Here is a 9,998-nt window from a genome sequence, read left to right as displayed (position 1 = left end):
AGTTGCGTTACGAGGTTATGACGAAACCGCGTATCTCCGGAGGCTTGGGCCTCACTGACATTACTCGTAAGGCATCTGCCTTGTACGTCCGCCGTACGACTCTCATTGTTACGCAAGAAGTGACTTCAATTACATCCAGACTTTTTACTGTTGTGCGTCCGAAGAGCCTTGCTCCACCTGTCGACGTCGGTCACCTCAATTTTAAGTTGAAACAGGTCCGGGAATTTTATATTGCGGTTAGTTACCTCGGTGACGTCTTCTTGCGACAACCGGTGCCAACGACCAAGAGCTTGATTGCCCGTTGTGAGGGGCTGGCTGGTCCCAATCCAATCGAACTGGCGTCTCCATCAGTGTCCTGGAGGAACATCTGGAAGAATGTTAGTCTGCCGATCCACTCAATGGCTGTGGCGTCCACGTGGTGTAGGGTAGTTAATGGTTTGGTCCCCACCAACGTACGACTGCACCGTATTGGTCTTTCTGACACGGACAACTGCACTCGGTGTGGTCTCCTGGACACACTTGAGCATCGATTCACCTGCAGTGGGCACCTTGCTAATTGGCTTTGGCTCAGGAAACAACTGGCTTTTGTCACTAGGACTGCCGAAACCGCTTATACCATTGACATCATCGTATGGCCCGATTCTTCCTTTTATCCGCGAACAAAGCTCAACACCGTTATGTGGTTGCTTGGACACTTCGTACATTTTGTCAATAGTTGTCATGAAGAGGATGAACACCTAACGTTTCGGCAGTACATCCTTACTGCTTACTGGAACCGATTGCGCTTGCCAGGACTCCGTAAAGATTTTGCAAATATGCTTAGCCTGACATTTGAAAGGGAGGGTGTTGGCTAAGGTCGCCTGTGTGAGCCGATTTCTTTTATACTGTAGCTGGTATTGCCGCCTTTATGAAATATTATTCTCTACAGCTGGACTGAAGTTTACGTGGACCTTTAGGGCAAACAAGAAAAACAAAAGTAAGACCAAGGACCGAGACAGTAGGGGAAAATACGACGCCATTGTACAGGTGCCATTCGGAAACAGGACGGTGGAATCATCGTGGCCAGGCCTCGGGTTTCGACCCCTGCCCGCTTTGTTTCCGCAGCCTGAATCTGATTGTCACCCCTAAATTTGAAACAATGGCACACGAAAACGAAAGTAAAAAAAAAAAAAGTGGTAGAGCACTGGTCTAGTAAACCAGGGGTCGTAAGTTCCATCCTCACAGGAGGAAGACGAATTTTGGAAATCAGTTGCGCGTCGTGGCCGTATAGCAAACAGTATCTGTGATGACGAACAATTAGCGACAGGCGTTTTATTGAGAATTACTCTCAGATGTGATTAAGGCGAATGGCGAAGATAAAGCATTTGCCAAAGCGGTACAGCATAAGGTGGGACGAGGCAGTCTGAATTACATTTTATAGATGTATTTCTGACATGTCTCAGATCCCCTCGCGGTCGTCGTCGTCGTCGTCGTCGTCGTCGTCGTCGAGGCCGCCGTCGCCTCTTCTGCAGAAGTACCAAATGGCCATCGTAGCAAATGCGGCGAGGGACGCCCTGCCATCGATTCCGAAAGCACAAAGTGTGTGGTCTGGTTTCCCAGTCTATATTTGATCGGTCTCGTAAGAGGTTGAATGTAACGAATGGGTGGGAAAGAGCAAGGGGCAGCGGCTGTGTGGAACGAAAACACAATTCCTCAGGGGTTTGAGCGTTTCGAGATGAGTCGTATACAAGTCGTAGTTGGTCGTCAGTGACCGTGTGGCATAATGGATCAGGCGTCGGACTTCGGATCTGAAGATTACAGGTTCGAATGCTGTCACGCTTCGTGTTTTTCCAGTTCTGAAAAAGAGACATAGTGTTTTAATGTAGCAATTGTGCAGTACGAAACCGTCTGAATGTTGCTGTTGACCATTTTTGGCTTGGAGTTGCTCTTGAGCTTGAAACGCACACAACAAGACCGGTGTTAACTAGCGAAATGGTCGGCAGAGTGCCGTCACCACGAGTTTTGACTGGCACTTGCACATCTAAAACAACGTCGGAAAGTAACTCGTTCGGCTTTTGAGTCACATCAGGTATGTGTGTTAATTTTGACGCCACTAGCTCTGCATGTTGTCATGCAATTCCTCTACCTCTCAGAAATGATTAAGAAATAAAAGTGAAATACGTGACGAGTGTGACGTTAGGAAAACATTAGGCAGCATGGAGAGATTCTGTATGGGACCACCCAACCCAAACGAGTACTGTGTGACGTGCTACCCGGGAGGTATTCACCGAGGCAGCTGGCGAGCTCAGTCGGTAGAGCGTGAGACCCTTAATCCCAGGGTCGTGGGTTCGAGCCCCTCCCTGGGCGGAACGGAATTTTGTTCCGCTGCAAATGTAAATTACCATTTTTCTGATTAACGTGATGTAATGGAAATAGGAACTTTAAACTTTGCCTATGTCTCTGTCATTCGCAAGGAAACTGTATTTGAAGGTGAAGGTGATTTTGTAGACATGTATGAAAGACATGTTCTGAAATGCAAGTGTTGTTGTTTGGAGAGCACATCGGTTACGTGTCAGATGTGTTGCCAAGCAGTAATGGGTCGCCATAGCTGCAAATATTGGACGGTAATATGAAGTGTTTTTCAGCTGAAGTCTGATGATGCAGACGACCGTAAGGACGAAGTACCCAAGAGTACCGCTAGGCTGCGCCTCTTTAGCTCAGTGGTAGAGCGCTGGTCTGATAAACCAGGGGTCGTAAGTTCCATCCTCACAGGAGAAAGACGAATTTTGGAAATCAGTTTCGCGTCGTGGACGTATAGCAAACAGTATCTGTGATGACGAACAATTAGCGACAGACGTTTTATTAAGAATTACTCTCAGATGTGATTAAGGCGAATGGCGCAGATAAAGCATTTGCCAAAGCGGTACAGCATGTAACGTTCCCTCTTTCTGTTTTTTTAGGTTTGATATGTCTGATTGTTATTCTTTATTTCTATTATTCGGAATCTTTATTTTTATTAAATTGAGCCTGAAACTTACGTAATAAATACTTCGCGTGAAGTACGATTTGCAGCATGAACAAAAATTAATTTCGGAAATTTAATCCACTGAATATTAAAAGTAAAGCTTTTGAACAACGCGCGTGACTGACTAGATACATTCAGAGGGTACGTACATTCGCGTGCGAGTGGTTGCGGTCTGATGAGAAATTTTCATTGTGAAATAATTTCGTCGTAACACACTCGGAGATTGCGAACGTACATTCAGAGTAGAGGCACGTACGTTCTATCATTCCCCGTGGCCTGGGTAAAAGAATGGCAATTATTTAAATCTAAGAGTATTTCTTTTGCATCGGACTAGTATTTTTATAAGAAAAAGAAGATTGCAGGTTCTGAATGTCTCGGCAAAACGAATTGGAAGTAATTTGAGCGGCCACGAAAGGAAAGTAGAGAGCACAATCACGCACCTCTACTGTTGAGCAGCGCCGTTTTGAAGATATTCGGTTCCATCTAAAACTCGCCGTCTCTGCTTAACATAAATACTCCATAGGCATGGGAATAAGGCTTGTTGTGCGATGAAAATAATATAAAACACATCTTGCGTCTTTTAACTCTTTCACTTACCACACACACACACACACTAGTAATTAGACAGTACGACATCCCACCAGCCCATCAGAACAAAAAGTAGTCGTTCATACCAGAAATAAAAAACGAAGGGCGAAATTGTTCCTATGTCTCTCAAAGATAAAACGTTTACCAGATATTTCTCTGGTGTGTCACTGGCACAATTTTTCAGCACCTCTGCGATTAAATCACAATATTTTCAGTTCCTTGACATCGCCCCCTTGGGCGAATTGTCTGAAGAAATGTCAATTTTGCGGACAATGAGCCCAAACACTTTGCACACTGGTAGTCCTTGTCTGTTATTCACACGTAATGGGATTGCACTGTCAGTGTCTCTCTCCCGATCACTTCATTCTACAAACATGGTTTTATGCCAGTTTTGACACATGACAGTGAGGACAAATCATTTATATAAGGATACACAGAACACATGTAAAACACACATAAACTTACATACTATACACACAAAATTATTACATCGTCCTTGACACAAAATCATCACATTTGGATAATTGTTACATCCTCCTATTACCTTCTTTCTTCTCTTTTTTTTGTATTGTATACACAAATTTATTTTATTATTTCTTGGTACATAGCATTATACAAAGGTATTACATTGTTTTATACATAGTCTATCGCTATATAAACAGTCTTCTTTTACACTTGCGGCTCATAAAATTCATAATTCCTAAGTCTTTTTTTTTATTACAAAAAATTTTCAGGAAAGTCACATATTTATTAGAGTGTTCGGATCTAGTTCGTGGGTTAATAGTCGTGTCTGGGGCAGCAAGAGGTGTTAGCTCTTGCTTAGAGTTGGTTCTGCTTTCCACTGCTTCTCTCTTCTACTCCACGATCTGCTTAGTGACATCCTTTCCGTATTTTACTATTGTCTCGTCATGGGTAATATAAACAACAAACAAAAATTCACATGGATTAATACTTAGTCTAACTTAATACTAATACATATATATACATATAAACAAAGGCGTTGTTCAAAGGTAACGTGGGGGCGTAAATCATGAGCTGGGGTAGTCAGACTTTATTTCGGGTTTCAGGAATCTGTGTTTCTACATGTCTTGGCACTTCGTTGGGTGTCCAATTAAACGTAGATTTTGCTTTGCATTTAAATTGTCCTTCTATGTTATGCCGTTAGCCAATAACGTGTCATATGCACATAACTGCACTCGCAACAATCAGTTTGGTGGCGCGCTGCGCGCCGTGTGGAAATCGGCAGTTGCGCGGGCCCACCGCCGTAAAGCGATGCCGCGCGTCTCGGTCCAAACTTTTCAGTGTCTCGAGCAGTGTTCACAGAGTTTGCAAAAAAACCAACCGCACTTGTTTCCACTTGCTGTACACCTTGGCTGTGGGAAGGGACCACTCGGTGCCTCCGAAGTCCACTGCACAAATTTAAGTACTGCACTTCACTATTTGGCTAGCAACGGCACACTGTCCTATGTAGTGCACAAACACTTGTACCGCAGCAGTCTTCGTCGATTCACTATGTCTCTTTTACCTCGAAGGAAAAGGTTCGTGATATGAAACGTATTTTCACTTGTCTGTTTGCATATAGCTCACAGGTCACTGACACTGAATAACATTGTGACACTGTCCTGTCCATTCAGAAACAAAACTGTAGCTAATGATATCACTAGCTTGTCTTTTATGAAAAATGCCCACGTTCGTTATTTGTTCCAGCGATTTTTTACTGAACCTTGTCGGCGTACCTTTTTGCTCATAACATTTTTATTACATAAATTGGTAGGTGGTTGTGTTCTCAGAAAGTACGTGCCTCTAATACTATATTTCGCGATCGTGACACTGTCTGATATCTCATAGAGCATAGGAGAACACGTTTGAGAACAACAGCATTTTTTTACTCTATGTCGTGCTACTGATGCACTTATGTATTGAAATAACAATACTAGGACATGAACGCACTATAAGTGCTTTTAGAAGTTGTCTACAAATGAGGCAAAGTTTGTTCATTCTCTACCCGCGAGTTACTATGTGGGAGGGGGGGGGGGGGGATTCTTTCATCCTTTCGTCACCCAAGTTTGTAACAACGCATGGTACACACACATCATAAACATAAAGGAATAAAATAATAATAGGAAATGAGTAAACAGACATAAATAAATCACTATACATAAATTGCTAGGTAGTACAAACAACAGATTAATAATGAAGCTTGGCTGCTGTGCGCTACTGCCTCTAAAGTCTGTGCTCGCGTATATGGTGTTTTTTTTTGTGTTCATATTTGTGTTACTTCTTCTCCTTCCATCAAATATCTTCCGCTCAGATTGGTCAAAATATTATAAACACATAAAAAATATAATCAATGTACTGCATCCCTCTAAAGTCAGCGTACATCCTCCGTATTTTCATACTAAAAAAAATAGATTATTAAAATTCTTTGGCGTTACTTGGTATCACGTAGTGTGTTTCTCAGTGATCTTGGTAATGTTTTATTACGTCAATCGTCAGTCATAGTGACATTAATGTAACTTCATGACTTTTCCCCGCCGGTTGAAGTCTCGCAGTATCTCGCCGAGCGCCACCTGTAAATAATTGTGTTTGTTTCGGCGTTACCTCATTTTTTCGGCTAGTTGGCTACCTGTAACTTACCTTATACATACTCCTTTATTTTTTTTTTTAATAAGGGACGGTGTTATGTTTGCTTCAGTTAACATTCACAGATTGTATCTCAACATCGTACTTGCATTCAAACATGTATATAAAGTTAAAAAAAAAAATTATCTGTATGACAGAAAGATCACACAAGTTGTTATTCATGTATCCTATCTTTAGGTGCACTTTTCTTAGATCAAGTTACAGTGCGTATGGTATATATATATATATATATATATATATATATATATATATGTATAGTACCCTACACTTTCATTAGCAGTTAGGAATCCTTTTTTATAATTGCAGCATACAAAAAAATTTAAGTTCGTGTTTTGTGCGATATATTTATAGATAAAAACTTGTGGTGTGGATACGTCAAAGACACAAAATACTTTCTCAGCAACCTATCGTGTACTTGCGTCACAAAATTAACCTTTGTACCTTAGGGAGTCCAATATTTTTCTTTGTAACTTACCCTGTACCTTACTGCCTTGATACACAAGTGGCAAAAAAAAAAAAGAATAAATAACTTACATCTATTTTGCTGTGAGGTCTGTGCCAATTGTTCGCTCCAGATACCTCCGTACATAAACTTAAAACTAAAATACCACTGTGACCAAACAAAAAAACATTCCGTCAAAACTTACAAGTACACTTCGTGTTAAACATCGCTAGTCAAAATGGCTCTGAGCACTATGGGACTTAACTGCTGTGGTCATAAGTCCCCTAGAACTTAGAACTACTTAAATGTAACTAACCTAAGGACACCACACACATCCATGCCCGAGGCAGGATTCGAACCTGCGACCGTAGCATCCCACGGTTTCGGACTCGGCGCCTAGAACCGCGAGACCACCGCGGCCGGCAAACATCGCTAGTCACCAACTGACGTGTATGTCCTAGCTTACCTGTGTCTTGCGTCCACGTTCACTGACAAATGTAAACAGAAATAGTGAAATGCTCTGATTCACTTAGCTGCATTAGATGTATTTTCTTTATCCTAATCGTGCTCGTTCCTTTTTTTTTTTTACAGTAACTTATTTTATACTTGTGCATTATTAGGTATGACGTATGATACTTAATTATAGTAGAATTTTCTTAAGTCTCTGTGTGCATACAGCCTTTTGATCTTACCACTGTGAGGGTATGCAAGTAAATAACAACCGTCGTGCGGAATATGTGCGATTACGTACGGACGAGTATATTTCATTTGCCACTTAGCGTTTTTCTTAGCTAGCAAGGAAGATTTCACGTGAGTTTTGAGTAACACCTTTTCTCTGATTATAAATCTGGTAACACCATGTAGCCGTTTATCATAATGCTTCTTTCGGCATTGGGCCTGTTGTGTGATAGAGATTAATACTTGCCTTATTTTTTCATTTAGGTCGACGGGTTGTCTAGGAAAAGACGGGATAGGGTTTACCCACTCATTATTTTCTTTCTTATTGCATATTAGTTCTGACGGCGTAACTGCAGTGTCGTATATTGGGAGATTGTTTACCACCTGTTCAAAAACTTTTTAAGTATTCAATCCATTTAGACTGCTTGTTGGCTACGTATGTCGTCATAAACCTATTCAATTCACGGAATATTCTTTCAATAGGGTTTGATTGCGGGCTATACCGGGATATCAGTATTTGTTTAACCTGTTGTTCTTTCAGAAATTTTTTCCAAGCATGGCACGTAAAATTGGTTGCGTTATCTGTTAAGATCGCCTGTGGTTTCCCAACAGACGGGAAGTAGTCGTTTAGCATACGTCTGATAATAGGCTTAGCTGCAGTTGTTTTCGTGGCATATAATTTCACATACTTTGAAAATACATCATATACTCAAATAATATATTTTACACCTCCCCTGGCAGAGGGTGAAGGACCCATAGCATCTATGCATACTAGCTCTAGTGGGTTTTTTGGTAAAATAGGATGCAACTCTGTCTCGCAGTTCAGATTGACAGGCTTAACCTTCTGACAAATAATACAAGTTTTCAAAATTTGTTGTGTGCGTCGAAGCATATTGGGAAAGTGACAGTACATATTTAATTTCTTATAGCACTTGCGGGCACCGTAGTGTCCCCAAGCGTAGTGAGTATGCCAAATTAAACTTTTCTCATATGCTTCGTGCACACAAACGCACCATGTATCGCTGTACATGTTCCTCCTGTAAAATAATACATCCTTGTGTAATTTGTAATGTTGTCTTATGGGTAAAGGGGGGTTATTGTTTAACTGGAATCTAACTTTTCTCCACCGGTCACCTTCTTCCTGTAATTTGGCCATATTATTGCACATATCCAAAAAATATTTCCTGAATTTTGTGTCCTTGATGAGCATAACTTTAAATTCTGTGTTCTCTCCTACCAATTCTTCGAACTCAGGTAGTCCTTGTGGTAATCTTGACAGTGCGTCGGCGATTACGTTATCCTTGCCATTCACATATATAATTTCAAAATCATAAGACTGCAAAAATAACGTCCACCGCGCAAGGCGATTGTGTAGCAACCTACAAGTGAGTAAAAAGCTTAATGCCTGATGGTCGCTGTAGATTCGTATATGTTTGCCAAATAGATAATAGTGGAATTTTTTAATAGCCCACAAAATAGAAAGGGCTTCCAATTCTGTTGTGGAATACCTGCGCTCGCATTCTGACAGAGTACGGCTAGCAAAACTAATTATCTTAACATTGTCGGAGCTAGCGCCTATGTCCAGCTGAAATAGACAGGCTCCTAGTCCCGAAAATGAAGCATCCGCCGCTATACAGAAATCTTTGCTCATGTCAGGATGTTCTAGTATTTTAGAATTAACCAAAGCATGTTTTATTTTTTCAAACTCGGTCTGGCATTGAGGCGTCCAGATCCACTGTTTGTCCTTCTTTAAGAGGCCCAATAATGCAGGGCTATTGAGCAATTGGTTCGGCACGAACCTGCGAAAGAAAGAACACAATCCCACAAATGCCTTTAGCTGTCGTTTTGTGCACGGCGCGGGAAAGTTTTTTATGGCTAACAGTTTTTCTGGGTCGGGTCTTATCCCTGCCGGCGAAATAATGTGACCGAGAAATTTTATGTCTTTTCTCACAAATTTTGATTTGCTAAGGTTTGCTGTGACACCTGCCGCTGAAAGCCTCTGTAACATTCTTTCCAAAAGCTCTATATGTTCTTCCCATGTAGGTGTTGCTATTAATATGTCATCTATATAAACTGTGAGTTTGTCAAGAAGGTCAGGTCCTAAAACAGTGTCGAGCGCAGTTATGAAAACGCCGGCACTAACGTTCAATCCGAACGGTAGAACACAATACTGGTAGGACCTACCTGCAAATATGAATGCTGTATACTTCCTACTATCAGGTGATAGTGGGATTTGCCAATATGAACCACGGAGGTCTACACTAGTTAAATATTGCACCCCATGAAAACGCTGCAGCTGTTCTTCCAGGTTTTCAGCTCGGGTGGTTACTGGAACTATAATCTTATTAATTTCCCTTGCGTCGAGAACGAGTCTCACCGAATTGTCGGCTTTCTTGACCACTAATAGTGGACTGCAATAAGGCGATAATGAAGTCTCTATGATATTCCACGAGAGCATTTTCTTTATTTCTTGAGCCACTGCCTCTCTTTGTGACCAAGGTATAGAATAGGTATTCTTACAGAAAGTGTCGTGGGGCCGGACATCCATGCTATACTGATACGTCCTAATGACCCCGGGTCTTTCATCAAACACACGAGCATAGCGTAACAATACACTTCTAAGATCACCCTTCTGTTGTTGTG

General features: G+C 41.5%; 1 non-coding gene across 1 annotated transcript; it reads left to right on the top strand.

Annotated features, from left to right (window-relative positions):
- The first annotated feature begins 2,685 nt into the window (after nt 1–2,685).
- Nucleotides 2,686–2,757, top strand: Trnai-gau (transfer RNA isoleucine (anticodon GAU)). The gene has a single exon. It is a non-coding gene; the product is annotated as a tRNA-Ile (tRNA).
- The last annotated feature ends 7,241 nt before the right edge of the window (nt 2,758–9,998 follow it).

The sequence above is a fragment of the Schistocerca gregaria genome, chromosome 3, assembly GCF_023897955.1.
Source record: "Schistocerca gregaria isolate iqSchGreg1 chromosome 3, iqSchGreg1.2, whole genome shotgun sequence".
Taxonomy (NCBI): Eukaryota; Metazoa; Arthropoda; class Insecta; order Orthoptera; family Acrididae; genus Schistocerca; species Schistocerca gregaria.
This window is presented reverse-complemented; position numbering and strand designations above follow the sequence as displayed.